The 5,457-nt window shown below is 38.4% G+C and overlaps 1 non-coding gene across 1 annotated transcript; it reads left to right on the top strand.

The window, feature by feature from the left end:
* The first annotated feature begins 689 nt into the window (after positions 1-689).
* On the top strand, positions 690-824 carry LOC115871075. The gene has a single exon (XR_004047064.1). It is a non-coding gene; the product is annotated as a small nucleolar RNA SNORA72 (small nucleolar RNA).
* Positions 825-5,457: the final 4,633 nt, after the last annotated feature.

Here is a 5,457-nt window from a genome sequence, read left to right as displayed (position 1 = left end):
AGGTAGTACTCTATGACCACATTAAATTACTTTTAAATTGATGTTTGTTAAAGATGGAAGGGGTGGGGGTTGAATCAATTCACCCACATTTAGGATATAACATAAAGTCTACTAACTTCCATGATCCTTATCCTTGTGCCCCAAACTTGTGTGTGTGTGTGTGTGTGTGTCTGTGCAATCTTTAAAGGTTCATTTGACCTGAGAATTGGATGGATGCCTCAATTCTTCAGTTGTTTTTATCTGTATGATTGCAGGTGCCTCAGAAGATTTGCACTTCTCCCAGACTAACCAATGGTGGTTTTCATTCCTTATCTCCTTGCTGCTGTGAGACTCCCCGAACGCAAATCTTTTTGATTTGTTCTTTATGCTTGTCTTCCTTCCCCCTTCCTCCGGAGTCACTGTCTTAGATAACGCGCTGGTGAGGTTAACTGATGATTCATGCTCACAGACAGCAGTTCTGCGTCTTCTCAATTTCTGATGCAGTTTAGCTGTAGGTTCCCTGGACACTCAGCGCCATCTCTGGTCATGAGCGGTAACTGCGCTCCATAAAAAATCACCATTCTCAGATGTGGTTTGGGCTGCATTTTTTTGCTTTGGATCTAAGCATTAAAAGAATCTAAAGTATATGGACATGGGCTTGCTGTCCATGAACGGCCAGTTCGTACGAATGATTTTAGCACTAGAAACAACCGTGAATATTTTCTCTGTCCTAATTTTATAATAATCAGAGGGCACCAAACTCCATTCAACTTATGAAGACAATGCAGATACATTCCGTTCTAGCTCTATTCCTAAAGCTGTTTTGGTAAATGCTGGTGATACACCAAGTCTGCTTTACTATGCAGCTGTCTCGTATGGGAGATATCTGCAAGTCTGTGGGCCTTGTTCAACTTTAAGAGGAGGAAGGGTGCAAGGAGTGCAAAATCCGAGAAATCAAATCCTATTTGCAGAATTGATTTGGCCTCATGGTGAGCCTATAGGGGGAGGTAGAACGTTCATGAAACTGCACGTAACCCTTTAAAAGAATATAAAGCCTCTCTTCCTTGGTGAGCCTGGTGACTTTGAACTGCTTAGCTAAGGGTTAGCAGCCCCATCACATAACCCCCACGATGGCACTTAACAACAAGGATACATTTGCAGATTTATCTCAAAAGACGTCTTAAGCAAAGACAGAAGGTTTTGTGATTACCAGTTTCTGTTAGGTGAATTGTAATATTATTACAAACAAACAAAGGATAATAAGTATTAACCAAGCACTAATTGAAGTCTTTAAGGGTAGCTTTGCATACAGTGCAAGTTATATTCTTGATTTTCCCAAAATATTAAACCTATTATTGGAATATTCAATATGTACTTGCCTTTGAAAGGCTTCAGGAGATGCTTAGCTATGTAACAGCATTTCATGTACTTATGCATTTCAATACTCTCTGACATCTGTCATTTTGGCTTTTTCTCCATCCCCCCGCCCCCCACCAGTATCTTCAAGGAGCCATAGTGGCGTAATGAGTTACAAGTTGGGCTGCTTACTCCCTCAAGGTCAGTGGTTCAAACCCACCAGCTGCTTCATGGGAGAAAGATGAGTTTATATGCTTTCATAAAGATTTACAGCTTCGGAAACCCTAAGAAACATTTCTATTTATGCATAAATAAAAAAACTCACCGCCATTGAATCGATGGTGACTCATAGGGACCCTAAAAGACAGGGTAGAACTGCCTCTATGAGTTTCTGAGACTGTAAGTTTTTACGGGAGTAGTAGTAATTGGATGGAAATAAGTTTGGCTTGGTTTTCTGTCCTCTGCATACTCCTGAATTCTTTCCTTATCTTTTTAAGCTTCCCTTGAATCAAACCTTTTGTGTGTAATCCATGCCTAACCTTTGAAAGGGTAGGTATTTCATTTCACTATGGTATATCAAATTGAATTATTTGTAAATAATGCTTGATATTATAATAATGCTTTGTCTTTTCACTATTTTCATATTACTTTTACAAAGCTGGGGCTTGTTTATGGAATTATTTTTTTTACCTATTTAAATTGCCATCATTATTTTATTCCAGTCTAGATGGAACAACTGAAACCTATGTCCACAGAAAAGCAAAATATCAATCTAGGGGCTTCTTCTCAAAACTTTAAAAAGGAAATTACTACACAGTGCCCATCAAAGTAAAGAAGCCTAGGATTCTGAGCACTGAAAAATGGCTGTATTTCAATAAAATCAATCTAAGAGAAATTGAGCGATTTTCAAATGTATAAATGAGTAACTATATTAAGTGATTAAATGACAAATGTGTGCTATGTAGATAGATATAAAGAGGGTCCTTAAAGTGTATGCTTCATAGTGGAAACAGGTTGCACAAGTATTTCTAATATTCGCTGGTGGCACTGTGCATTCGTATTGGCTTGCTAACTGCAAGGCTGGCAATTCAAAACCACCAGCTGCTCCACAGGAGAACAAGGCAGTCTGATGCCGGAAAGAACTCGGATGGGATGGATCCATATGTAAAAAATGTTAGCCATGAGTTAATAGTTGCAGATGAGTACATACGGACCAAAAGTATAAAGGTCTATGAGAGACTGAATTAGAAGAGTGTTAGCTCTCTATGGCTGTTACTTGGGGTCTAAAGAGCAGAGAGGTATCTAAGGCTGAGATGATAGAGGTCAAGTCTGAGAGGATTTTTTAGACCATTTGAAAGAAGCAGTCATTTATTGCAAGGGGAATGGGGACCCATTAAAATAGTTTAAGTAGGAGACCAAAAGCATTGAAATAGAATTTTTAAAAACTCAGGTAAGAGCTGTGGGAAGAATGATTAAAATGAGGACAGAAACTCAGGTAAGAACTGTGAGCAGACCTTATTGAAATGAGGGTAGACAGGGGCTGAGGGAACAGTTCCGAGTCTGAGTCAGATAGGGGAACGAAAAAGAAATGAGGTGAAATTGGCAGGACTTGTAAATAGGAGAGCTCTGAATGAGAAAAAGTTGAGGAAGATCATCAACTTTTTATCTTGAAGGGTGTATGAATGGTGTACTGAATTTGCTGTAATAAAGTACCAAGGACCGAGAGAATAACATAAGAGAATTGCATTCCTTCATAGTTCTGATTCTAAAGTTCAAGTTCAGGGTTTCTACAGGCCATGTTTTCTCTGACCCCGGAAAAGACCTTTCCTTGTGTCTCTGGTAGAGCTAGGCATTTCTTGTCCTAGGGCAGTATCTCCAGTCTCTTGTGTTCAATGGCACATGGCATTCTTTCTGCATATCTCTATCTGTATCTTCTCCTCTTTGTCTACAAACACCACTCCAATTTTATGAAGATGCACTTTATTCCCATGTGATTTTATGTTAATTAACTATATCTACAAAGACCCTACTTATGATATAGGCAGCGATCACAAATGCAGGGAATAGGATATTAACATAACTTTGCGGGGACAACAATCCACAGATAACAAATAGTGATGTGATGTGATTAAACTAAAAGTGTAATCATTTTTCAAGGTTCTGAAGGCTCCCATAACATACCTTGAGTTAGGGAGAGAGATCTAGATCTTACAAAAAGGGGTTGTGGGGTAGACATTGGACTGCTAGCTACACGGTGGCAATTCAAAGCCATCAGTTAGTTGCTCTATAGGAGAAAGAGCAGACTATGTGCTCCCCTAAAGATTTACCATATCAGAAACCCTATACTGTCTCAGAAATCCATCACTATGTGTTGAAATCAACTCAGTGACAGTGGGCGAGTGAATGTAGGCATTATAAGAACTAAGAATAAGGACTATAAAGTAGCTTGGACACTAGCAATTACTTCATAGGACAATCTATAGACACAGATTCTTTGGATTACACAAATAATTTCTTACTTGAGAGCAGTAGTTGTTGGCAGATGCCTTCCAGACAATTCCAAACCTTGGCAACCCTATGGAAAATGGAACAAAACATATCCCAGCCCTGCGCCATCTTCACAGTTGCTTTTGTGTTTGAACCATTGTTGCAACCACTATGTCAAACCATCTTGTGCAGGAGCTTACCTTTTTTGGCCTCGCTATGTTACAAAACGTGGTGTCCTTCTCCAAGGACAGGTCTCTCCTGACAACATGTCTGAAGTATGTGAGATGAATTCTTACCATTTTTACTTCTTAAGAACATTCTGGTTGAATTTCTCCCCAGACAGATTTCTTTGTTCTGTAGGCAGTCCATGGTACTTTCAATATTCTTTATCAGCACCATAATTCAAAACATTAATTCTTCTTCAGTCTTCCTTGTTCAATGTCCAATTTTCATATGCATATGAGGTCATTGAAAATATTATGTCTTGGGTAAGGCTCATATTTGTCCTCAAAGTGGCATCCTGGCTTTATAACATTTTTAACTGGTCTTGTGCCACATTTTGCCCAATGCTATGAATCCTTTGAACTCTTAACTGCTGCATCCATGAGCATTGATTGTGGATTCAAGCAAGATGAAAACTTTGACAATTTCAATCTTTTCTCCATTTATCGTGATGTTACTTAGTGGTACAGCTGTGAGGATTTGGGTCTTCTTTACATTGAATTGTAATCTATACTGAAGGCTACAATCTCTGATCTTCATAAGCAAGTACTCCAAGTTCCCCTCACTTTCATCCAGCAAGGTTGTGTCATCTGCATATTGCCTTGAAGTGTTCTGGAATTCCCATCCTTCTCAAGGCTATCCATAATTTTTATAATACGCATGTTTGAATTCCTTGGATTAGTCAATAAAACACAGGTAAATATCTTGTTGACATTTTCTGCTTTCAGTCATGATCCATCTGACATCAGCAATGATATATATTGTACAATGTTCTCTTCTAAACTCAGCCTGGACTTCTGGCAATTCCTTGTAAATGTACTGCTACAACTACTGTTGGATTATTTTCAGCAAAAATTTCTTGCATATGGGATAAGTGATATTGATGTACCTTTTCAGCATTTTGTTGAGTCACCTTCTTTGGAATGGATCTAGATCTCTTCCAGTCAGGTGGCTAAGTAGTTGCCTTTCAAATATCTTTGCATAGGCAAATGCATTCTCCCATTGCTTCATCAGCTGTTAAAACATTTTAATTAGTATCCCATTAATTCCTAGAGCCTTGCTTTTAGCTAATGCTTTCAGTACAGCTAGGACTACCTCCTTCAGTACCATTGATTCTTGATCGTATGTTATCTCCTGAAACGGTTAAACATTGACTAGTTATTTTTGGTTCAGTACTCTGTATTCTTTCTATCTTCTTTTGATGCTTCATGCACCATTCAGTTTGTTGCCCATAGAATCATTCAATATCGCAACTCAGAGCTTGATTTTTTTCACTTTCAGATATGCTGAGCATGTTCTTCCTTTTTGATTTTCTAATGGTAGGTTTTTCCACATTTCATTATAATATCTTGCATTGTCTTTTCAAGCTGTCCTTTCAAATTTTCTGTTCAACGCTTTTACTTCATCATTTCT

The sequence above is a fragment of the Echinops telfairi genome, unplaced genomic scaffold (genome assembly GCF_000313985.2).
Source record: "Echinops telfairi isolate 266 unplaced genomic scaffold, ASM31398v2 ScPeMD7_3533;HRSCAF=4204_0, whole genome shotgun sequence".
In the NCBI taxonomy this organism is placed as follows: Eukaryota; Metazoa; Chordata; class Mammalia; order Afrosoricida; family Tenrecidae; genus Echinops; species Echinops telfairi.
Note: the sequence above shows the minus strand (reverse complement) of the source record. Positions and strands in the feature narration are given on the sequence as shown.